This window comes from Balaenoptera borealis, assembly GCF_965194805.1.
Source record: "Balaenoptera borealis genome assembly, chromosome: 8".
NCBI lineage: Eukaryota > Metazoa > Chordata > Mammalia > Artiodactyla > Balaenopteridae > Balaenoptera > Balaenoptera borealis.
In genome coordinates, this window is record NC_138865.1 from 52,452,781 (window position 1) to 52,479,993 (window position 27,213).

At 36.7% G+C, this 27,213-nt stretch overlaps 1 protein-coding gene across 7 annotated transcripts in view; it reads left to right on the forward strand.

The window, feature by feature from the left end:
- The window catches only part of IFNE (interferon epsilon), a 76,123-nt gene that overhangs the window by 16,964 nt on the left and 31,946 nt on the right, over positions 1–27,213 (forward strand). For all 7 annotated transcript variants that reach the window (XM_082403152.1, XM_082403153.1, XM_082403151.1 and 4 more), the window contains exon 1: positions 1–27,213. This exon is cut by the window's left edge and continues 16,964 nt beyond it; it is cut by the window's right edge. The gene's annotated coding sequence lies outside the window, so the exon portion shown is untranslated.

A 27,213-nucleotide genomic window follows, 5' to 3' on the forward strand; every position in this document is an offset into this window, starting at 1 on the left:
CAAATATATCTAGAATCTGTGTTCTTTTTTCTTCTAATCCAAGCTGACACCATCTCTGACTGGACAACCTTCGTGGCTGCCAGCTGGTCTCCGTTAATCCATTCTGGCCTCTTTGTCCATTCACTACTAAAGAGCAGCCAGAGTCATCTTGCCACATCACAAGTCTTGAAAATAAAAAGTGTTGAAACTTAGGGAAAAATTTGTGTTTTTAAAAACACAAAGCTTCTCATGTTGCTTCCTTACAGCTCTTTGGCAGCTTCCCATTGATTTGATAAAATAACCCAAATCCTTACTATTCTCTTATTCAACAAATACTGACTGACCTTTCTGCTGAAGGCCTTGTATCACATTGTGTCCTGGGGATGCAGAGATAAATGAGACTTGCCTCCTATCCTCAAGGAGCCCACCATCTAGCAAAACAGTGCTTGATCAAAGTTTACTCATTTATTAATATTCACTGAAATCCTACAATTTACCAGCAGAGTGCTGGAAGGAACTTGGATGTCTGTTGACTTTGCTATGACTTTAGTGAAATGGATGGCTTGAACAAACATGGCCTACACTGCTCTCAGGATAATTTTGACCCTGTCAGCCTAAATCCAGAGCACATAGTCTTAATCGTTATTTATGTCACTTATCGTCAGGCAATAATGCTGCATAGCAAACAACCAGAAAAAAATCCAAAGGAGTTCAGCAGAAGTGTTTATTTGCTTACACATTGGGGTGGTCAGCTAAGCAGCTCTGTTCATCTTGGTTAGGCATGCTCACGTGTCAGGGCAGGCTATTGACTGATCTAGGCTGGCCTTGGCTGGGACGACCGGGGAGACTTTGCACTATGTGTCTTATTTTTCAGTAGAGTAGTCTAGGTGTGTTCTCATAGTGATGGCTAAGGCTCAGGAAAGAGGAGGCAAGCGCAGTCTCACAGTGCTTTTTAAGCTCTGCTTGCATCCTGTCTTGCTAATGTAACAAGTTGACTAAAGTGAATTACACAGCTAATAACTCCAGAGTCAGAATGGGTACTGCAAAGTTACATGGCCAGAATGCGAATACAGGGAGAATTGAGGCTGTAAATTGTAATCCATCACAATGCTATGTTTTCTCTTAATACACTTTGTGCATAACTGATCATAGGACTTAGCAAATTAAGTTGAGATATATAATGTGTTAAGGGTTTACCCCTGCCCCAACTTGGGAAACTCACTATGGACGGAGACCTGTCTTCAGCACAATGTTTGGCATATAATAGATGCCAACAAATGTTAAAGTAATGGAATTATTGGTAGATTAACTTTCGTCTGTTTACTTGAGATAATTAAACTTTCTCAGCCTTAGCTCAATCGTTTATAAATAGAGGATAATAATACCCACTGCAACCACCTTTCTGAGGGTTAAAAGGGGGAAAAAATGTAAAAGTACATACCATTTTCTCAAGAGAATTGGTTCTCCCCCCACTTCCTTTCTCACTGGGTTTACATGAATTCGGGAAAATGGTAGATGATTTAATCTTGGCCTATTTTAGGCAGGAAGTTGTAGGATAGTGATCCCCCTATTAAAACCATCTTCCGTATATTCTCCTTAAAAATTAATTTTGTATAATACTCTTCTCCTAAAGAAGTTAGGTCCCCTTGAAGGCTTAAGCCTTTGAACCGTTTGCAGTTTGTCTTAAATTCCTATAATGAAGGGATAAATTTCTTCTTTCTCATTCCCACAGAGAACTTATGCAAAGAGGAAAGGCAGTTTAGAATGGGTAGAGGACTGTAATTTGGGGGAATGGAGTTCTTTGAGGGAGAACAAGCCTGGTAGGTGTCACAGTATATGTGTGTGTGGGGAGGTGGACATTGGACTGGCAGAGGGGAGTATGAGATATTCCAGCAGGAAAGCCGGGGGCTAGTGGGGAGGGCAAGGAATAAAAACCCAACCCTTTCTGCCAGTTCATCTTTAATTTAGTGGTTGCAGCTTGGGGGTTGTTTCTGATGCCTGATACAGATATTCAGTTGTGTTTTATTAATATTTCTAAATTAAAATGTATAATATATATTTATATAGTCTTATTTCTTATTTTTTATATATAGTTTATATAATTATATATATAACTATATAAATAAATATATATAATTATATATATATGTATAACTTTACCCCTTTCTTTCTTGCAGTCCCCTAGATGCAGGGCAGACACACATCTGGCTTCTATCAGTTGGGGAGTAGCTTTAAGCACATCCTGTCAAATTGTCTGTTCCCAAAAGCAATACCAACACATTCAGTGAATGTTATTTTTTCCCCACAGTTATGTTCTTGATTGGACCACAAATTTTTCCATAATACTGTACTTGAAAAATAAGACATTCTAGCTCTTTATACATAATCAGCCCCCTACCTCCAGCCACTTTTAGAAAACTTTTTTTAAATAAAGCGTTAAGTAGATTGTATTCCAGCTCTGGAAAAACACACTGAGTACTAGTTACACCATTTTTCTTTTTTTCTGTGATTGAGTTGTTCTCATTCTTTATATCTGTGTACTAACTGGGGCTGGTGTAGCTAACTGCCTCCTGTCCCACTCATGTCTGGGACATGCTGGATTTGCTGCCAGAATGGTTATAAATCAGTTACTCACAAAATGAAATCAGATTATTCATTTAAAATGAATTTAAAGTTAGTTAAAATAGTTTGAAAGTTCTATAATTTAAACTTTATTTTGTTAATTTTACTACTAAAAGGTTTAGTAGGTTTGAGATGTTTTTAAAAATTATTTTTATTCTTCTTTTAGGAAAAAAATTATAAATAGGCGCTGCGTTCTCTCCAGGGCATTTCATTGACAGTATTTTTCAAAGTTTAACCTTAACTGCCAAAGGCTATAATCAGGTACCCATAATATTTTTCTGCTTTCCAGTTGTAACATAATTCATGGTTAGGCTGTATTTTTGCAAGAAATTTGTCTGAGGTGTATGTGGTGAGGAGGTGCATTTTACCAGTGTCTGATGGAAGCCATCTTCCCTGGATACATCAGAGAAATTAACAAAAGGACCCGAGTTTTAACAGCAACAACTTCTTTAGTAGGGGAAGGGCATGATCTTGTTCTAGACTTTAAAATTATAAATTGAGCAATTATTTGATAACTTACAAAAGTAAGTTTCATCCTATTTTTAAAAAATGCAAGTAAATAAGGAAGAGGAACATGGGGCAGGTTATTGTATTATCCTATCTTTTCCCTTTAAGTGATCTTCATTAAAAATAGCCTGTATGACTTCTCAGGTATCTGCTGTATCTGCTGCATCTGACTGGTAAATCAGATAGTTGCTAGCTTTCAGTTTTCTTTTGCATATGCAAAATGGATCTGAAAAAGTCACAAGGAATTATTGTTTTCAAATATGTAGTCTCTTCCTTCTAAAATGATGGCAATCTACATCTTCCTCTCAATTATGAATATTAGGAATATTTTAAAAAGACTAAACTTTTGGAAGAAATTTGATTTAATTAAATCTTCTTAATTCAGTGGTGCATTTTGTAACCTAAGCTGTATTGTATTTACCATTAATTTCGAACTAATGTTCTGTACTTGATGAACCAAAAATGAACCAAAAATTCCTAAATACCTTTACATTAATAGATCATGATCAAGTTGAATAGTACTCTAGGAAGTCAATTAGTACCTCTTCCACCAGTTCTCTAGCCCCAGGACAATTTTTACAGGGTCTTGTGCAATAGAACCCTCATTACCTCCTGTCCTCCCACTAGAAATGTGTGCCACATCGTGCACATGTATAAGTGAATGTGTCTGTATATGCCTAGCTCCAGACTTAGGAAACAGTGAACTTTTGTTTCTGACAAATGCAACTGATATTAGTCAAGTTTAAGTGAACGTGATTCTTTCTTATCTGTACCTTGGTAGCACTATGCAGCGCAATGTTTTATATTTATGTGGGTATATCTTAGGTTCATTTTTTTTGTAAGTAATATTTATTAGTATTTTTATTAGAAATGTATATAAAGAGGAAAACAAAAATAATTTGTAATCCTGTCATCCAATTACTTTTAAAATAATAAACCATTATTTAAAATAATAAATCACTCATGTACCCTTTAAGAAAAAATTTATATGTGCACCCCAGGATATGTGTATGATTATACATACTTTTTCACTGACACAAAAGTTCTCATACACTGTGTCATTATTCTTATGCCATAATCTTTTGTAAGAATGACAAAATACTTTATTGTGAGACTATATCATAATTTATAGTCATAATTTAGCCAATATCAATCATACTGATGGACATTCAGGTTGTTTCTAGTTCCTTGGCTATTAAAAACTGTGTTTCAGTGAACATCTTTGGACATAATACTGGTGCTTTTGCAAATGTTCTTGTGGATTAAGTTCCCAGGTGGGAGTTACTGGCTCAAAGGGGCACTATTTTTAAGAGCACATAAAGCAGTGAACTACACATTGCAGGGTGACAGTTTGTTATTGTTTGAGTACATCTGAGTGGCAGAAATTGCCAAGAGCGTTATTAGAGTAAAAATAAAACTGTACTGAGAGTCACTGGGATGTACCATGGACTGTGAATATAGTGGTAATAACCTATAATTAACTGTCATCAACTTCAGACTTTACTGACTTAAAATTTTTGTCAGCATTTTCCCCCCGTCGTTTCACAAGCAGTCAGTAAACATTCTCAGGACTCATTTTAGATCAAAGGCCATGAAAAAAAGAAACTAGCCACAACCTTCCTGTGCTTAACTACATCTTCAAAATTGGATGCTCTAAGAAGATTGTGTTGTAATGTTCAGAAACCAGTTTGCATTTTCAATTAATGAGTGTGTTTTCCCTCCCTCAGGTGGAAGGGAAGATTCTGGAAAAGTAAAACATCGAAGAGGCATGGTGCTGCCCCTGTAACTTGGAACTGGAGAGGAGGCAAGATGCTGGCATAGCTGTTGAACTGAGAGCCTGCTATGCCAGCATACTGCCACCTCTCTTGTCTGACAGCAGCCATGGCCACCTGCGTGCCGCTCCTCCACGCACTGCTCCGGATGTGTGCCCTTTCTTGGATGTGGGTTTCCATTACATGGCACCTCTCACCTCCCTGACCTCTCCTGCCATACTCTGAGTCACTTCATTTTAGCCGCACTGCCTTTCTGGCTGATCCTTGAACACATCCAGGATGTTCCTGCCTCTTTCTCTTCATTTGGGTCTTAGCAAGGACATCACCTCCTTAGGGAAGGCTTCCTTGACCACTCTTTAAAACAGCTGTCACATACCATCGTCACCCTTCATGCCTGTACCCTGCCATATGTTTTCAAAACACTGGTCACCATCTGAAACACATTTGGTGGCTTGTTGAGTATCTTTTTATCTCCCTCATTAGAATGTAAGCCCCTTGGAAGTTAGGGACCTTGTGTCTTGATCAACCACAGTATCCCCAGAGCCTGACACATAGTAGGCCCTTAATGCATATTTTTGAGACTCCACCCTGATTTTATCATGCTGGAGAGATGTCAGTCTCTTCCCATTTTGAATGGTTTTGGTAAAACCCTTCTGGGCCTGCACACCTAATTGCTTAAAACAGTCCCAACATACAGTCAGTCCTCTGTATTCAGACTGAAATTTGATCCAAAGTTTGTTGAGCATGCAGATGCAGAGAGCCAGCTATACTACACCATTTTATATAAGGGACTTTAGCATCCATGGATTTCGGTATCCATGGGGACTGTTGGAATCAATCCCCCACATATACCGAGGGATGACTATATATATCATTGGGTCCACAGACTCATGGAAGTCAGCAAATCATGGTGAGAAAAGCATGGGCTTCAGAATAAAACTTATGTTCGAATCTCACCACCGGTATTGCCTACGGTGTGTTCTCGGACAGTCATTTAACCTTTGAGCTACAGTTTTCTCAATTGTAAAATGAGGATAATACTACTAACCCCTCAGGATTCTCGAGACAAAGAAATGAGATATTTTAGCCAGATAATTCTTACTTCGTGTCTAAGTGTCTTAAATTCCTGAGGTATGTGTAATAGTAGTAGACACCCAACAAATTTTATTTTACTACCAAGGAAAAAAAGTTAACTTTTCTTTAGCTAGAAACAGGTAATCAGCCATGGAATGTGTGGAACTGCGTTGCCAGAACTATAGCACATGTGGAATTCTTTGTTAAGACACAGAGATCTCAAAAGGCCAAGGAATTAATTGTCCAATATCTCAAATTCTTCTCTCTGGGTTAGTTCTTACTCCTCTGTCTTCTTTTATTTCTAGAGTTGCTCATTGTCTGTAGATCTCTTTTAAAAGCACCTTTTACAGATTCACTTTACAGAATCAAAATATTTAACAAATACTATTTGCTGATCATGTTTTTTAAGCATTGAAGTTTTAGTAAAATGTTTTGCTTTTAATAAACTAAGTTTTATTTTAATTTTGATGCTTTTCCAAGAAATAACAGTCACTACTCATGACTCATTTATTTTTTTTTTTAATAAATTTATTTATTTTTGGCTGCGTTGGGTCTTCGTTGCTGTGCATGGGCTTTCTCTAGTTGTGGCGAGCGGGGGCTACTCTTCTTTGCGGTGTGCGGCCTTCTCGTTGCAGTGGCTTCTCTTGTTGTGGAGCACGGGCTCTAGGCGCGCTGGCTTCAGTAGTTGTGGTACGTGGGCTCAGTAGTTGTGGCTCGCGGGCTCTAGAGCGCAGGCTCAGTAGTTGTGGCGCACGGGCTTAGTTGCTCTGTGGCATGTGGAATCTTCTGGGACCAGGGCTCGAACCTGTGTCCCCTGCATTGGCAGGCGGATTCTTAACCACTGTGCCACCAGGGAAGCTCATGACTCATTTATTGTTGCTCATGGTATTATAACATCCAGAAACTGTATTATACATTTTTGTCTTGCCTCGGAGTATATTAATCTGAGCTGTGAATTTAACAAAAATACATCGCACAAAGTATGTCAGTTTTAGTCTACAAGTCTTATAGAAGTTCCGTTGATACCTGAGGATGATTAGTTTAGAGACACCATTTAAAATTCAGTATGATAAGTACCTTAAGCAATATTATGCTATTTTCCTAATCTGAAGTTCTACAGATTTATCCTCTCAATCTTGATGGTTTGTGTATTCATCACCTTGTTTTGTTCTTTGAATTCTTGAAGTTATCAGCCAGAAATAAATGCCCAGAACACCTCATTATGTAAGCTAATATTGCCCATGGAAACTTTTCAGAACCCACAAAATAGCTACAGCTAAAAACAGAGATCCACATCACCTTATTCATTCTTTATCTTGCTAGTAAAGAAAATCGGTGCAGAATCAATAGGTTGGGACATTCAGTCTATTCTAGGAACTGTTATTTAATACTTTTTTAACCTATAACTTTGTTCTAAAAACTTGTTTCATGAGTTTGTTTGGGCTGCTTCTGCCTTTTTCAGACTTCCATTTTACCCTCATCTACATCCACTGAGAGAGATATCCACTACCCCTTGACCTCAGTACCACTGGTGGCTGGATCCATAATGGAAATGAACCCTGAGGTCACTTCAATCAATCCTCCACATCTTAATGCGTTTTACAGTAATTTGCTAAACACCTGAACCTTCTTTTTTATTTTAAGTGATCATGGGGGCAAAAACAAAACTTGGGATATAGAAACATCAAAATGAGAGGCTAAGAAATTAATATTCTAAAGTATCCAATAACTCTTCTGAGTCAGTGGTTTTTAAACTTTAGTGTTGCATTATCAGTCACCTGGAGAGCTTGTTAAAAATGAGGATCCCAAACCATCCCCTAGACATTCTGATTTAATAAGTCTTGATTGAGACTCAGGAATCTTCATTTTTAACAAGCACCTTATTTTGATGCAGTTTGACAATGTACTTTGAGAACACTTGTCTTATATCCTAAGTCACAGGGCAGGTTTTTAAAAATCATATACAATTCCCAATATGGAACTTGGGCATGGTTTTGAAAGCAGCCTGCTTTCCCACTGCATCTGTGCTTATGGAAAACTGGAACAGTGTTTTGTAATTGTGCTTCATATTCTGAGGCTTCTTATATAAACAAGCTATATAACTACACACAGGAGCACCGTGGGCTGCTGATGTGCTTCTGCGGAGTTGTTTTTAACTTCAATTATCTTTTCTCCACTGGTTCACATTACAGTTTCCAAGATGTTTTCTTTTCTTTTCTGATTGACTTGATATTGACCAAAATCCTTTACCTCTAAATATACATTCTTCTGTAAGATTTCTGTTAAATTGCAAATGATATATGAGCTCCTTAAGGCTAGAGACTAAGTCTGATTATGCAGAAGGGGAATTTTCAACATTTATAGGACTCCTACAGTGATAAATCTTTCTATAAACTAAAGGATTACATCTTAATTGATCTATTTCTTAAGTTTAGACTTTTGTGGATTTTTTTTTTTAATTGGGACATCTTTTCCTCTCTGAGACAGTATGGGGTAATAGAAAGAGCTTCAGAATGAAATGCAAAAAGACCTAGGTTCTAGTCCGAGTCCTGTCATTTTCTAACTGTGTACATGAATTTGGACAGATCATTTAATCTGTCACCTTATTTGTAAATTGGGGGTAATAGTAGGAGAGACTATATGATATATTAGAAAGAAAAAAGAAAAATACAGCTGTGAAAATTAAGCATGTAGGCAAACTGGAAGGTAATCTACAAAAAGAAAATAGTTGGACATTTTCAGTAGTAATTTAAACTTTTTTCAGTGTTTTTTTGCTTTGTGTTGTTATTGTCTAGTTTTAAAATTATTTAAAAATTATGACTCCCGGGTAAAAGGCAGAACTTTGTTCTCATTTAGCCTCAGTCACTTATTTCCTAACTAACTCTAGTCAAAAGAGAAGAAAGGTGATATTTTAGTTAGTTTTATCTTGAAGAAAGGTCCAGCTTCTCTTATCCTATTTTAAGCCTAGAAACAGCTTATAGGCCTTAAAATAATGATAATTCTATGAATCATATACCTTTCTCTATCTCATTGGCTTATTATGAGGTTCAAATTATGAAACTGCTTCAAAAATGGTAAGAAGTTATATGAAGTCCTAAGATAGTGTTTATAAATTCTTTCCAACCCTCCCTTTCTCCCTTTATCCCTGCAAAAGTTTGCCTTTGAAATGATTGAAATTTTAACAAAAATGAAACATTTTATTCTAAAGCTGGCTATAAAGTTTTAATTCGTAGGGTTCTCATTATTTATCAGTATACTGTAGCAGCTAAACTGACAGGAGATTGTATGTTAGGCCCATCTTCTTTCAGTTCTGCTCACCTGGGAATGCGGAGGCAAAAAAGTGAGAAGCTTAGAGCATCCACTACAATGGATTTCCTGTTCCATCCACACGTGTGACGAAACAAGCCAAAGTACTACTTTTAGTTTCACTGAAACTTAGATGATGTTTTTATTCCCATATAAATATTTTACATGTTTATTTAATGTATATTAGAAAAATACACATTAGAGTTTCCTTTTGAAAGTAAATTTGTTTTAATGTTTTAAAAGTTAATTAAATAAAATGTTACATTTATGGTAAGCGCACATGACAAAGGTTGTGGAATTGCTGCCCAAGTAGTGGGAAACGGGAGTTTGGGTGAGCAAGAGCCTGCTCTGGGAGCAACAGGTGAGAGCTTTATGGATCGGGTGAGATGTTTCCTAAAGTCTCTTCAATGCATGGTCCAAACAGAGAAGTTCATGTATTATTCATAAATGAAGAAAATTTTAGTTTTGAGTGTTAATGGACTTTGCCTGTGCATTGCATATATGATCATATACTTAGTTGCTGTCAGGAACTACTAATATTTCCCTGATGTAAAGATAATATATCTTATATCTTTGAAAGCAAAGCCCAGTTGGTAAATGATAAGAAAGTCCATTTAAGTTGATTTGCCAATTGAGCAAGTATTTGAGGCTAGGTGTGTGTTCTGTTTTTGGAGATAAGAGGGTCCTCCGTGCCAAAAAGTGGCAGTTTCCGTTGACAGAGCAGGCACATCATCTACATATATGCAATAAAGGCAGATGCCCTTTCTTAAATAGCCTAGAGAGCTTTCAGAGTCTCAAATCAGAAAGTAGCACTGAGAGATTTGCCTTACAATGCCTATGTAATGCCATGAGAACTGCAAATTAGAAAATGTCAGAAAAGATAATTTGCTAAATTTAGAATTAAAAATCTAGAAGTCCAAAAAGATGTGTACTGAGGAGATCATCAAGCATGTATGAGGAAACAAAACCGGGATGGCATTACAGGAAGATAACGTAGTTACTGGGAAGCAGGCCACCTTCATAGTTTGCAGATTTTGGAAATATGTTCTATCTAATTGTGTAACTTTGCTGAAAAATGAGTGACTTGACTTGCTGATTCCGAATTAATTACCTGGCTGTTAAAAGAATTTCTAGAAGAGCACTCAGAATTTCTGTGACCAATAATGGTATCTGCCCATGTCTTCTCACCTGCCTTTTCACTTGCAAATCTTTCCTGATTTCTAAAACTGTGTAAGGGACCCATATACTGGACTTAGAGACTAGTCATAAAAAATAGGTTGACTCCATTGCTGGATTGTGGGGAGAGAGGGAGGAGAGAGGAGGTTATTTGGGAAGATCAAGGTCTAACCTTAGAAGGATCAGCACTTGAGAATGAAAAAGAGGTGAAAACAAAGGTAAAAATGTAACTGGTGACAAGGCCACAAACTGAAAAATTAGGGGAAAACCCACCTTTTTTTAAACCATTTTTAAAATTGAAGTATAGTTAATTTACAATGTTGTGTTAGTTTCAGGTGTGCAGGAAAGTGATTCAGTTATATGTGTGTGTATATATACATATATATGTATATATATCAGTTTCATATACATATATCTCTATTCTTTTTCAGATTCTTTTCCATTATAGCTTATTACAAGATATTGAATACAGTTTCCTGTGCTATACAGTAGGTCCTTGTTGTTTATCTATTTTATGTATAGTGGTGTGTATCTGATAATCCCGAACTCCTCGTTGATCTCCCACCCACCCCCCACTATCCCCTTTGGTAACCAAATTTGTTTTCTATGTCTGTGAGTCTATTTCTGGAAAACCCTTTAACCTTTTAAAATTAAAATGATTAGAGTCTGTAGATGAATACTTCCCCTAAATTTAATGACTCTGCATCACTACCTTCACTGAATATAAAAGCTCTATCAGTTTTTTGAGAATTACAGAAGTCTTCTACCCAACTTTCTGTGTCATGGCCTAGATTTTTTCAGTTATTTATTCACCATTTAGTATTTATTAAGCACACACCATGTACCAGATACATAGTCAGTCCTGTCCCATGGCTTGGAGTCTTAAAGAAAGAGATAAGCCATCGCAAGTTTGATTATGATAGGGAAGTACTTTTTTGCATATGGAAACATGACAAGGGTACCTAATTTAGACAGGAAATGGTGAAGGAATCTCATTCCAAGGAAGAGGTGTTTTAAGTTTGGTTAGATCCTCCTAAGAGTGCTTTGTGAGGGGAGAGTGCATGTCTTCTTACTTCTTCATGGTACCTAGTGCAAAACCTTATGCATATAATACATTTGATGAATCTCTGTCATGATGGTTATCAATTGTTGTGTAATGTACAAAGTACTTGCAAGGGATCAGCTTTTATTCATAAAACACACACACACACACACACACACACACAAAACGCTGCAGTTGCTGCGGTCCCTTTGCTCAGTGAGAGCTCGTTTCCTTGCTCAGGCATTCCAGTAGTGCTTTATTATATAAGCTACTGCTGTGGTTAAACTCTAATGATTTCAAAGATCAGGTTACCTCAAAGAGAAGGGGTCCAGTATAAGAATTCATGACTGGAACTAGAAGATGTCAAGAATCAAAGCAGCTATAACAGAATACTCTTTTCTCCACCCATCATTTCCTATTTATCTATTGCTCACTGCTTCCCTGCTCCCTCTGAGAGTACTCCATTTTCTTCTTCAGTACACTTTTCTATTCTTACTCATTTTTCTCTTTCTCATAGCTTTGGCTTAGGAGGGGCTTTTATATGAGTGCCACCACCTGCTTTTATGGACTGTCTGCATCACAACCTTTCAGCTTCACTTCCCACTGTTAATTGTAACAGACTCTCCATGTGTCCCAGTTCTAATTCCCAAGAGTGAGAAGCTGACGGGCTCAGCTCTCCTTTTGTACCAGACCATGTCATAGGGTTCTGGCAGAGGCAGTCCTTGGGTCATGTACCACCTCTGGCCCGGTCACCTTTAAACAAACAAACATGGCTACCTAGGTCATAGAAATTGTGGGCAGGGCTCTCTTCATAAGGGGTGTAAGAAGTATCTGCTTATACTCACCAAGTGCCATCACTGATTATCATTAATATATTTACATATGCTTAAAAGTTTAGAATTATTTTCCTACTATCGTATATATATCCTAATCACACTTCCAGAAACACTAAAATAATTTTATTGATTATAAAACATCATAACCCCAATTTTTGGTTTTCCTTTCTTCTGTTTCTCCTCTATATCATAATGAACTTTGTCCTTTGAACCATTCATTTATAAGACTTTCTCTTACACTTGCAAGATTTAAGTATGCTGATATTTCAGAAAGTCCTAAACCTTAGAGATTTCTTGTCTCTCCTCTTCCTCATCTTTTCATAATATAGCCCACATAAATTCCCAATTTCTGGTGTTTGCCTTCCCTTTTACCATCCTTTATCATTGCTTTCAAGAATTTTGGAGAAACACTGGAGTATGTGTGAGACTGGGTCTCTTCATGTTCTACTTTAGACCAGTTCTTTTAACACTTAACTAAAAATTTAATGTTCAGTGATTGGCTGAGTGAATGAGTTAGAGAAATCATGAGAAAAATGAAGCCCTTTCTAGATTAAAGAAATCAAGTCTAATATCTTGTGAAATTTCCAAAACCTTTCAACCTTAACCTTGATTTAATTCTGAAGTTTTATAATACCGAGTATCTCAGTGACATGCCTATAGCATAAATAGCCCCAGTTTCTTCTTTAATCTCATCTTATACATTTCTTGATGTACTGAAAACATCCTTTTATGGTTGTAGCCAGAATCAGAGTTAAACATTCCTTTAATTTTTTAAAACATTAATGGACTGAGTTTTTTTAAAATAGTAATCAAGCAGTGTGCTGATATGCAAAGTCTTCTATGGTATTTCTCTTGCCTTTAGCTAATATTTGTAATTCCTTGTTAATGTGTTTTAGTATGAGGGTTTATTCTCCAGTTCCTCTTAAAAGATGGCAAAATTACAAGAGAATCTAAATGCTAACAACTTACTCTTTCTCTCGGGAAGGCCAAGAGGAGTGATAATTTAGAAAAACAGTGATGTAGAAATCAAAACCAATCTCTAAGGAATCAAATGAGGAGTATCTAGATTTCACTGTTATTATTGATAGGTACTCAGTAAATATTTGTGAAGATGACTGACAGCTTTCATTGTTTAAATAAATAAAAGTTTATGGTCATTTCAAACCCTCACTGTCTAGATTTTATAGGAGTAACAAGTACTTAAAAATCAAGTTCCCTTTAGGAGGAATATAAAGAGTAATTAATGACAACACTGCCTTCCGGAAAGTCTCAAAATTAACTGTGTAGCACTTGCTGAAACTTCATCCTTTGAAAAGACTGCCAAAGATATCGATGTTGCCTTATGTGCAGTGCCCTTCTTTTTCACAGACCGCAGCCAGTGTCCTCATTTTTGTCTGAGGCACAGAAGGATGCCCAGGCTCCTTTCTCTTTATTTATTTAAGCTTATATTTACTTATCTGCCAATAGATCAGTGGTCTTAATCTGTTGTTTTCTGATGTCTTTAAAGGGAAAGAACATGTAGGAGTCATGGTGTTATTAAAAGAACACCATGAATTATTGCTATGGCAACCTTAATTATATATTATGGACAAATCAGAAGCCACCTTGAGAAGTCGAGGTAAATCATTGCCCACACTAATGGTTTAAGACCAAATTATGAGGAAAATGCTTACAATTTAGAAAGCTCTGTCCATTAACTTACTGTATATGCATTGGGAAATGCTTGCCATTATTTGATTTTAGCAGTAGATCATCTAGCTTCAACTTGCAAAATCTTTGTTCCATTCCGTCTGAGAACCAGTGGTCTTAGTTATTTACCTCTTGATAATTTAAAAAATAATAAATCAGCCTAATATAAAGTCTAATTTAAAATTTTTAGACTTTCAGAAAATTGACTGCTTTTCTTGTTTAGAAAAGTGGTTGTGCCTGTACTGATCTCAGTAAATTACAAACTGCTTTGTACCTATTGCCCATCTTAATGCCCTTGGTTTCCTACCTCACTCGTCTCCCACCATACATATCTGCACTTTTTCTTTTCACGTCAGTGTGATTAGTGTGATTACTAATTAGTGTGATTTGCTAATTATGATTGAATAGACATGAATTAGGGATGGAAAAGTTCAATTTTACTAAAATCTAAAATGAAGCACTATAATGTTTAGGCTCATACTCTCCTTTAAAATAAAACACTGTCCTTAAACTGTCTTGGATGGTAACGTGAAAGTACAAAGAATGTGGCCATGAGCTATGATGCAAAATTATACATTTTTTTTAAAGGTCCATGTGATGAATATAAAATGATGTGTCTCCTTGGTCTCTGAAATTCTCACAAATAACCTCAAAGTCTTGTAGTAGTATAATACTTTGTATTCAACACTCAATCCCAAATAACAGCTGACTGGCAACATTTCATAGTGTCCATTTTCCCCCTTCTATGATATAAGATGTTTTCTTTTAAAATGCTATTTTCTGCCTTGTACGTAAATATTATGCATACTGATGGGTAAAGAAAAACAGTTCTGAGGTCCTCAGAAACTGATGTAACTAAACCATCTTGAAAGTATCAGTACACCACCAGCAGGGGAGTCAGTTCATTTCAGGGTGATCTTAATCTTGTTCTGACCTTCAGGATGAGTGAGATGAGTAGGAAGAGGCTCCGTTTATATTCCCAAAGCTAGTGAATGGTTTCATTATATGACCTGACTGTATTTGCTACCCAGTCACAGTGACAAAGAGGACATTTGTTTCTGCGTCTAAGGACTTTTTACAAAACCTTTATTTCTGCCCCAAAGAGGAGAACTGTCACCACGCAGGATGCTTATCAAAGACACTGTCATTGTTCCAGCTTGCTCCACCCATGCCCCAGTTGCTACCTGCTGTTGGGTGTGTGTCACCATTTCTAAGCCATCTTCTCTTGAATTTCCAGAGGGCCCACTCTGGGCAGCCGTCTACCCGTTTTACATCTTTAGAATGACCTTCCTCATCTTGCGTTCACACATGACCCAAGGCAGCACAGATTAGGCTTCCTGACTTCCTAGGTTAGTCGGAGTGAAGTTCGACACTGATAGATGGGGTCAAACTTAGGTGCCTTCAGGAAGTTAATCGTGAAGATAAATTGACCCAATGTTAATATCTATTTAATTAAGCGCAGAAAAATTGAAATTGAATTTAAGTAAATCTGTTCAGTGCTTCTCCCTCCATGTTCCAGGCATAGATTTTCAGCCTTCATAAAGAACTTTGCAAATCTACTACTACACCTTTAATAAGATTTTTAAGCAGCAGTATTTTGTCTTCATTTTTAGTGTATTTATTTAGAAGAGCACATTGTTTGAGACAACACATCTTAGCCCACAAAGAATATTTTTACCTGGAATTCAAGTGAACTTGGGTTCTTGGCATGGCAGCCTGTAGATCACTTGGATACCCTCCCAGCTCACTGGTCTTTTGATAATACTCTCACCAATCTGAGAATTTCCTGGAACCACTTTAGGCCACAGCCTCTGCACTAGTCATCCTTCCAGTCCTATGCCAGGAGAAATGTGTGACTAGGTAGTCAGACTGCGTTTTTCAGCAAACTCATTAATCTCTGGGCCAGGTCAGGCACCGGTCTTCATATCTGCTTTCTGGTGGTTATACAAGGTAGCAGTATTGATTTTAGACAACTCTGTCTCTTGATAGTTGCTTAGAGCCTTGAAAAGTATAGGCTAGGTTAAGAAGGCAAAGGGCAAAGTTTCCAGCTCTTTAATATTTTATAGTCTCCTGGTTTTATTTTTCTGTTTGCTCTATCAAGGAGTGAAGCCAACCAAGTTCTTCTCAAAACTCAGAGATTAATGAATCCCAAATGTGACAAAGCTCTGTGAGGTTACAATGACTTCTCTTGTGTTTGTCTCTTTTAACCCCTCAAATGTTGATTCAGGAAAGGAAGAAGTGATAAGCCTAAACTGAGAGAGTTGACATCAGAGGCCAGTGGTATGGAATCTTAGTTCAATTTCCATCTTAGGAGGATTTCACAATATCAGATAAAATAAATAGGAATTGAAGGGAAAAAAGGACTCCCGAAGGGCAAGAAACAAATAAATATTAAATTACTAATACTAGGCAATTTATTTGTTACCTTATTTAACCGTTATAACTACAAGGTTATTATTAGCATGCCAGTTTTACAAAAATGGAGACTTACTAAGGTTAACTAACTCTCCAAGTACTGTACATCTAGTATGCTGGGTTCCAGAGCTAGTACTATCTCAGGGTAAAACAGACTCTTTGAAATACATCATTTTGTTCCAAGGGAAAATGAGAACATTCATTACAATGTGAAGTTGACTGGCACATTTCCTAAAATATATATTTTGGCAGATCCTTTTCAATGATGATTTCCATCTAGAATTCCTGTAAATTTTTTTTAGGTCAAAAGAGTAATATCCATTAAGGCTTTGTATGCTATTCTGGGAGAAATATGTTCACTTACATCATCTGGCCCACTAGCTTTAAAAGTGGCTAGAAGCCTGGTGCAGAATTCTTCTTGGCATCCGGGACCACCCACTTCCACACACACAGATATACACACACATGCACACACATCCTATAGCTTTTCCTGAGCCTGATGCAGGCCTTCTAGTCATAGATATTTAGTTTCTTGAGCCCAGGTAAGAATTTCAGCGTTCTCCCCTACCAGCTATTGAAAAAGTTATATGCCTATGTGCCAAGTGGAGTGATAAGTATCCTCTCACTTTATCTTAATTGTTGCTATATATTGCTATGTATCGGGCCTTTCTTTCCCAATTTTACAAATGAGTCAATGAATTCAGTGTTCATGGGTTTGTAGGAGTTCACCTAGCTCAATAACAGAGCTAGAATTTGAGCCTATGTCTGTCTTGTTTCTAAAATTCTTTTCTTCATCATGCCATGTTTACATTTGTCCCTCTGATCACAGCCCCTCTGCATGAATGGTATTTCTGCCTTTGTTGTTATCTATGGCTTTTTATAGGGCACTATAAAATGAGAAGCACCATGAGAAAATCATAATACCTTGGAGTCACGTGCAACTGAATTTGAGTTCTATTTATGACCTGACCGTCTCTGTTGTGTCTTTGTTGTTTGGTTGTGAATCCCATAGTGACATATTCAGATAGTGTATTTTTCAAATCTTGGCTTTCTCTTTGGTTTATTTGTTTATTTTGTTTTCTGTTTCTCTTCTCATTGTGTTTATGTTTGTTTTCCTCTATGTCCTTAAGCTTATGGAGCATAATGTTAATATCTTTGCTAGTTCCATTATTTCTCAATTTGATTCATTAACTCATTATTCTCCTAAGTATGGGTCACATTTTCCTGTTTCCTCATATGTGCAGTAGTTTTTAATTGAATGCCAGATATTGTGATTTTATGTTCAGTTGTGCTGGATTTTGATGTATTTCTTTTAAGAGTTTTGGATTTTGCTCTGCCAGGCAGTCATACTGACTGTGGATTAGTTTGGTTTTTTCCAGTCTTGTTCTTAAGCACTTTTGACAGGTCTAGAGCAGTCTTTACTTTAGGACTAATTTAGTTCCACATTTAAGAGTGGCTCTTTAAGGGCTCTTTATGGAATGCCCTATGTATTCTCCCATGTGCCTGATGGGAACCTGAATGATTGCTATATATTGCTATGTATCAGGCCTTTCTCTCCCAAATTTACAAATGAGTCAGTGAATTCAGTGTTCATGGAATTCAGTGTTCATCAGCTCTGTGCTCTTTAGCCTAAAAGTCCATGATACTTATTTTCTTCTTCGGAAGATTATACTTGTTGTGCCTTGTACGATTTCACCTAACATGTACACACATTAGGATCCACCAAAGACTCAAGAGTACACCTCTGAAATTCTAGATAGTTCCACCCTTTTGGGTACTCTGCCCTGCAAATTCTAGCTGTGTTGGGCTCTACAAACTCTGATCTCTCTTTCTTTAACTCAGATTGTCCAGGGAGGTTTCTCCTCCCTGCAGCCTAGTCTAGAAGTTGCCTCCAAGCAGAAAGCCTCATTTGTTTCCCATCTCTCAGGGATCACAGTCTTCCACTGCCTATTATCCAGTGACTAAAAATCGTTGTTGCCTGTATTTTGTCTTGTTTTCTAGTTGTTTACAGTGAGAGGGTAATTCTTGACCCTGTTGCTCCCTTATAACCGGAAGTATAAGTCCATGTGGTTGGAAATGTTATTTAATCCTCTAAATCAAAGGTGTTTTTTCTTTTCATTTTTAAAGTGGAGATAATAAGACCTACCTCTCAAGCATATTATAAACATTAGAATTTTATCTTTTTAAAAATATATATATATTCTTTTTCAGATATTTTCCATTATATGTTATTACAGGATATTGAGTATAGAGTTCCCTGTGCTATGCATTAGGTCCTTGTTGTTTACCTATTTTATATATAGTAGTGTGTATGTATTAATCCCAAACTCCTAAAAAAAGATTAGAAATAATATTAATGTATTCTCTTAATGATGTACAACATTTGTATTTAATATGTCTCCATCTAAGCTTCCTTGTTTATACAGTGGGGATAATAATAATACTTCATAGAGTAATTGTGTGGATTAAATGAATTAATATTATATTTGTAGTTTGCCTAGAACAATGCCTCGCACAAAGTAAGAGGTATAAGTGTTAGTTAAGTAAATGATTTTGGACAGTTGTGGAGGTGTTGTCCACTACCAGAAAGGAAGTAATCTTACCATTAATCAACAGTGAACACACTTGGCATTCAGAGAAAATACAAACCATTTCTTAACCTTTCCCATTGAAAGACTTTTCAGTCCGTAGCAACCATCTTGGATGGTTGTCCAGGGTCCAATCTCTTTCATTGGCCCCCTTCATCTTCCCTTTGTCTAAACCTCTCTTCCCTACCCTGCCTAATTTCCTGGCTCACTCCTAGCCACATGATGAAATGTCCTCAAGATCGTGCCTCATACTTGCCTTTTTAAAACTTTCATCTTTGAAGAGCTTTGGGTACCTTTTACTGTTCACCTTAGAAAAACTTAGGTCTTTTAATTTGTCAGAACATATATAGGACAAATTTTTCTCTTGTTATGTGGACCACTTCTCATAATTTTGATGTGTTATATAATGCTAAGAGAGTCTCTGTTACTTTACACTATTTTACCAAGAATCCTGCTGAGAGGGAGAGAAAGGAAGGAGGGTAAAGCTTTTTGAGAAGTGTCTCATAGATAGTATATATTCAGTAAGCAATGGCTATTATTTGGATATTTCCATATGAATGGATACACAAGTAACATTGTTATCTAACCAGGTATTCAAACTAGAGAAAATAGAGGAAAATATGATCAGAGGGGTTTAGGAGGACTGTACTGCTCCAGAACTTGATCATTTAGGTATAATCCAGACTCACCTGTTATCAATTCCAGGGTCCAATACTTCTACTACTCTCTTACTAATATCTTGGAATTATTTCATTGTCATTCAATTGAATACCACCTGGCAAAGCGCCAACCCTGGGTGGACTGTGGACCTTCCCTGCTTCTGCTCAAAGCAAGGTAAATTGATGCCATTATTAACTTAGGTTCACCAATGTACCTAACAAGGTGTAATAGTCAACTAATAGGATGTGTGTATGTACACAGAGACATAAGGAGGCTGGCAGATCCAAAATCTGCAGGGTGGGCTGGCAGTCATGAGACCTGGGGACAAGCTGATGTTACATATTGAGTCACTGTGGAATTCCTTCTTGCTTGGAGGGGGGGTCAATCTTTTGTTTTATTCAGACCTCCAACTGATTGGATAAGGCCCATCCACAGTATGGAGGACAATCTGCTTTACTCAGAGTCCATTGATTTAAATGTAAATCTCATCCAGAAACACCCTCATAGAAACATCCAGGATAATGTTTGACCAAATATCTGAATACTGTGGCCTAGCGAGGTTGACACACAAAATTTATTATCACACCAGGTCAATATTACTCTCCTACCCGATCAGCCATCTCTTCCTCACATTCTTTGCTATCACAGCCCTAAATCTTGTCCCTTCTCTTCAAACCTAGGACACTTCTCCTTCTTCTATTGAATTAAAAACACTTATTCATCCAATTTTTATCGAATTCCTACTATATTCCAAGCTAGGAATATAATGTGCTAGGCTATGTGATTTCAATGTGAGCAAAACAAAGACTTGGCTACTGTCTTCTTAGGAGAGAGAGAAATTAATAAAATGGTCACAAATCTTATAGACTATGATGAAAACAATGAATGGGGCTATAAGAGGATGCAGAGAGGCATGTCAGTAGGTGAAGAGGGGTTGGAGATAAGAAGGGCTTTGAGGGCACAAGAAACAGCATGTGCCAAGGCAAATGCTGATCTCAAAGATGGCCCTTCAAGTGATCTAACCTCCTACTTCACCAAGAAAATAAATAGAAACCGTCAGAATGAAACTCTCAACTTCCTCATCCACACCTGCACACCAACCTGCATCAATGCCTATTCTTTCCTCTTTCCTTCCTGCTAAAGACCAAGCCTGCCATGAGTTCCATCTCTTTCTCTCTCTCTCTCTCTCTCTCTCTCTCTCTCTCTCTCTACTGGCTTCTTGCAGCCAACAGGTAGTCTTTCTCACCTTAAAAACAAATCAAAATTTATAAACTAACAGAACCTTTCAAGATTGAACATCCTACTCCTGCTTCCACTCTATTTTTCTCCTCCCTGGAGTGATCAAATTTCTGTTGGAATTGCCTACATTGTTTTTCCATTTCTTCTTAAAAGCGTTGAAATCTGGCTTCTACCCAGACTACCCTATTGAAAATTCTGTTTATCAAAGTCACTAATGACTTCCATGGCATTAATTCCAACATATGCTTTCAAGTACTTTATTTTGCTTATCCAGTCAGCAGCACTGGACACTGTTAGACTATCCTTTTTTCCTGAAAAATCGTTTTCCTTCTACTGATCTAGGCGCTCTTTATTTCCCTTGTGGTGTCCTCTTCTACTCATTCCTTAAGTACTGGTGATCCTCAGCGTTGATCTTTAGGCTGCTTGCTCTTCTCATTCTGTATACAGAAGTTGTATAACAAAGAGGTGGATAAATGGAAAGAAAAGATGCTCCCAACTGATCTTATTCTGATCTACTTCTATTTTATATTGTGCTACATAATTTGATTATATTTCACTGTTTCTCCCTTCTCACCCTTCCTAATCCAATTAAACCACATTCCAGTGATCTTTATCTCTGGCTCACTGAACAGGTCTAAAGCAGTAATAGGAAGATAATAAGCAATCAATAAAAATGTGTTGAATGAATTAGTATTGTGAGGACCAGTAAATGTTATGTAAGTGCTTCTAGAGCATGCACCCACTCGGTCCTTCTTTCTTTGGATTAATCAACATTTACTGAAAAACCATTGATGGAAGATAGGCTTCATCTTATTTCCAGCTGTGATTGATTAATAGGGGTCTGCTTGGAGAGCTATGTTGAGAGCAGTTACCTAGGGATCAGTGTAAAGAGTGCTGTAATCTATTGATATTAATACGGTTGTGCCTAATACAGATAACATACTACTATTAATTGAGCACAGACCATGTGATAAGCACATTAATTGGATTATCTCAATTAGATCTCACAACAGCTCCATGGGATACCATGACTTTACATTAATGTAACTGAGACACAGAAATGTTAAAACTTGCCCAAGACCAACCAGCAAACAAATGATAGAGTTGGGATTTAAATCTAATATATCACACTTTAGATTCCATGGGCTTAAGCATCATGCTAAGCATTATGCTAAATTCATAATGGGGAGTGGTGGCCTTTTTTTCCCTGCATTTTTGCCATTCTTGGCCTAAATTAAACTATGAAGAGGGGAAGAAAGAACAGTATAGGTGACGATAGTATGTAAAAAGAAAGATATTCTGCCCTATGAGGCCTCAGTTACCACATCTCAAAAATGGGTTATTTCACTTAAAAACACACACACACACAACACAAACTTTTTTTTCCTTTTGAAATAATCTCAAAAGTTGCCAATATAGAGGAGAGAACCTTAGTTTTGGAATTATTTCAGAGTAAGTTGCCAATCTGATGCTCTAATACTCTCAAATACTTTAATGTATATTTCCTACAAACAAGAACATTTCTCCCATATAACCACAATACCATCATCAAAACTGAGAAATGAACATTGTTACATTAGTACCATATAATACTCAGCCTTCATATTTAGATTTGTCCAGTTGTACCAATAATATTGTTAATTGCGAATGGACAGTGTTCAGAATCACGCTATGTATTGAGTTGGCATATCCTTTAGTCTCACTGAGCATCCAGCAACTCACCAGTTACAGTTCAGGTTTTCCCACCCAGCACTGGTTCCCACAGTGGTTTCCTCTTCTGAGTCTCTGCTCCAGTAAACTCTTACTCCCTGTATTCTCCTCTCTCTCTCTCTGAATTGTGGGACAGAAGTTTGCCCTGTGTCTTCCCCTCTTTTATGGATCCTAAAAGGGTTATTGATTTCTTGGTCTGTTCAGCTTTTTACTTGTTAAGACAGAGTGACTACTTCCATGCTCCTTACGTACAGAACTGGAAACTGGAAGTCCCTTTAGTCTCTTTTATTCTGAAACAGTTCTTTGGTCTTTTGTTGACTTTCACAACCTTGAAATATTCAGGGCAGTTGCTTTGTAGAATGTTCCTCAGTTGGGTTTAAGTAATGGTGCTTCATGATTAAAGTTATTTACACTTGGCAGTAAGAGCACAAAAGAGATGGTTGTGTTTTTTGAGTTGCGTCTTACTTGGTCATCCATGATTTCAGTTTGTCCCATTTGAGGTTCACTTTGATCCCTTGAATGAGGTTATGGCTGCTGGGCTTTTCCACTGTAAAGTTACTCTTTCACTCTTTAAAACTAATTAAGTTATTTAGGTAATTATGTGAGGTAATAGATATATTAATTAGCTTGACTATAGTAATCATTTCATGATGCACATGTATATCAAAACATCACATAGTATACCTTAAATATATACAACTTTTACAAATAAATAATAAAATTTTACTTTGAAACTTTGTCCATAAGAAACTTTGCTCTCCTCACCCAACTCAGGCTGTGACTCTTCACAGCAGCTGCCCATCCCACCCACTGCAGATACTCTACTCATTCTTCTCAGGCTCCAACGTCTCATGCCAGGTTATCTCTTCATGTGGGTGCTTGACCCATCCTCTTTGAACTCTGGCATCCTACCATGGGATCTGGACCACCACGAGTCCCTGCCCCTTCCAGCACAATGCTTACTTTTTTCTACCCATCTTTTGGCTTTAGAACTAGTTTTTCAGGAAGGGAAAGGGAAGCAGAGATTACATACTATTTAAGATCACTTCCAACTCCAGCATTCTGTGATAGATAAATTAGTATGGTTAATTTAATTTGCAAGTTTATGCTCAGAAAATGGGGATAGAGGTTTGTTGAAATCATTGGGACAAATGACCATGCCTGAAATAATCACTGAGGCCAGGTCAAAGTGAGGCACTGAGTAGTTTGGACTAGGGCTGGATGTATCACACTGAGGAGTCTGGCCAGAAGCACAAGACCCAAGAGTAGGCAGAGAAGTCAGGATATGTTTACCCATAACCCCCAGAGAAGAGAGCAGTGATGACAGTGGATATCCAGAAAGCAGTAAATGTCCATTAGAGTAATCAAGGCAAAAAAAGGGAAATATTTAACACTAACCAGTAAGTATCTTAGTATGAGTTAGAGTGATTAGTAAGCTTATGCATTACGGGAACAATTCAGTTGGTCAAAACAATAACGTGTTGTTGACTACACATTATTAGACTACTAGATGCCATGAACGTTTTGATTTCTTTTGCCAACAGTGCAAGCTGATTCCAGGCTATAAGTAATTGATCTTATACTGCCATCCTTTGGTTGAGTTTTAAATGCCTTCCGTACTAACAAACTATTTTGGCATATTTTTAGCACACAGAGGTAATCAGGATTCTAATTACAGCATTAAATTTTTTAGATTAACAGTAATAGTAAATAAATAATTTGTGGGAAAAGTGAAGAAATAGAAATATACTTTCAGCTAATAAACTTAGAAGTCACTGACAAAGCCCATTTTTGTCACAACTAAACTCGCCAATTATAGCATGAAAGTGTCATATGCAATATATAATTGAATGGGCACAGTTGTGTTCCAATAAAACTTTATTTATGAAAATGGGTGGTGAACTGGATTTGGCTCATGGGTTGTAGTTTGCTAACTTCCGATTTAGATCATTAATGTTGAGAGAACTTCCACTTCCAGACGTGATGAGAGACTAGATTTACCCTCCCGCTTTAAAAAACTAAAAAATGAAAGAAAACATATGAAACAATAGCTTTCAGACATTGGGTAACAGGAAGCATAGGATAACGATCCTTGAGAAAGAAAAATAAATATAGTTAGCCCTATTATTGCTCCTGCTTACTGTGTGGAGAAAGTTTCTAGGATCACAAGGAGGAGGAGGAAACCCAAACAGATCAGTGATCTCACTGAGTTGATAGTCAAAGTTTGGAGTTCAGAGAGATAGTAAGATATTGCAGGGCAAAATATTAGAGAGAAAAGAGATAGAGACAAATACTGAGATATAAAGATACAGAGATCTGTAGAAGGGACTGCTGGAGTCTGTAGCTAATTTGTGATGTGTGAATTAACCAACACTGGGGAAAAAGACCCAGAAAGGAACAGGCCAGCTATCCCCAGGGCTGACACAGGACTGGGAATATTTCATTTTCTACTGACCAAATTGCAAAGACTTCCTAATACAGGGAACATTGAAGAGAGTCCTTACAAGGGTATTCCCTTGGTAGTGGAATAACATTGCCCTAGACTATAAAGTCTGATCCATCCACTCTAGCAAAGCTTAAAAGCAAGGCCCCAAGAAATCAAACAGATTCCAAGTGAATTAACTATGTCTTAAACAAAGCCCCACCATATATATAGGACTTAGCAAATTCAGTACCCAGTAAAGTAAAACTTAGAATGTTCAGAATCCAATCAAAAGCTACCAGGCATGCAAAGAAGCAAGAAAATAGGACCCATAATCAGTAGAAAAAATAATCAAGAAACCAGACCCAGAAATGACACAGAATTAGCAGACAAGGAGTTTAAAAGGCCTATTATAAAAATACCCCATAAGGAGGAGTACCTCAAGAGTACCTCAAGAAGGTAGAAGAAAAGATGAACATAAGGAAGAAATGAAAGATGTCAAAAAGGAACAAATTGAACATCTAGAGATGAAAAATGTAATACCTAGAATGATAAATATATTGGGTGGGATTAACATTAGATAAGATATTAAGGAAGAAAGTATCAATCAACTTCAAGATATAGGCATAGAACTATCAAAAATAAAAGAGAAAAAGACTAAAATAAATGAACAAAACATCAGTGGCCTGTGTGAAAATACTGAATGGTCTGACATCTACAATAGAGTCCCAGAAAAAGATGAAAAATGTTGGAAAAAATAATGTCTGAAACTTTTCTGATTCTGATGAAAATTATAGAAACATAGATTCAAGAAAATCCTAGTAGAAGATACAGGAAGAAAATCACACCAAGATGTATCATAATCAAATTGCTGAAAAATGATGATAGAAAATCTTAAAACCTGTCAGAGAAAAAGGAGACACATTATGCACAAGGGAATAAAATTAAGAATGACAGCAGTCTTCTCTTCAGAAATCATGTAAGCCAAAAGACAGTGGAGCAACACCATTACAGTACTGAAAGAAAAAATATGTCAACTTAAAATTCTATACCCGGTAAGAAAATATTTCAAAAATGAAGAAAAAAATACTTTTTCAGACAAAAACCAAGAGAATTTATTGCCAGCAGAACTGAGATACAAGAAATATTAAAGGAAGTTATTCAAGAAGAAGGAAAATAACACCAGATAGAAATTTAGATCTACCAAAAAGGAATGAAGACCACCAGTAGCTATGTGGGTAAATATATGATGATGGTAGATATGGTTGGTTAAATGGTAACTATGTGAATAAATATAGAAGACAGATTTCCAAAATCTCTTTACAATATAATTGACTATTTAAAAGACAAATATAATATCAATGCATTAGCGGTTTAAAATATGTGAAAATGTCTGACAACAATAGTATAAGGATGAAAGGGAGAAGATAGAAATATGTTGTAATATCCTTACAATATACTTTGTGTTATATAATATTATTTGAAAGTAAACTGTAATATGCTAAATAAAAATACATACTTTAAACCCTAGAGAAGCTATTATAAAAATAAAACAAAATGGTGTAGCTAATAAACTCATGGTAGAGATAAAGTGGAATTACTTTTTAAAAATAAATCTAAAAGAAGGAAAAAAGGAAAAAGAACATGAGGCAATTAGAAAACAAATAGTAAAATGGTAGATATAAACCCAGACATATTGATAATCACATTAAATGGAAATGGCCCAAACACTCTAATAAAAAGCAAAGATTGTTAGATTGGATAAAAAGCAAGGTCCAACTATATGCCATATGTAAGAAACTCACTTTCAATATGAAAAAAACATGTGTAGGTTAAAAGTAAAAAGATACAACAGGATACACCTTGCAAACACTAGTCAAAAGAAAGCATGAGTATATAATATGAGACAAAGTTGATTTCAGAATAAGGAATATTACCAGGGACAAAGAGGGACATTTCAATATAAAAGAGTCAATTCATCAAGTGGACAGTGATGTGATGTACCTAATAGCAGAGTTTAACAATATATGAAGTAAAAACTGATAGAACTGAAAAGGAGATAGACAAATCCAAAATTATAGTTGGAGATTTCAAGGCAACTCTCTTGATAGTTGATAGAACAAATGATAGAAAGAGCATAGAAAACTTCAACAACACTATCAACCAAGTTGACCTA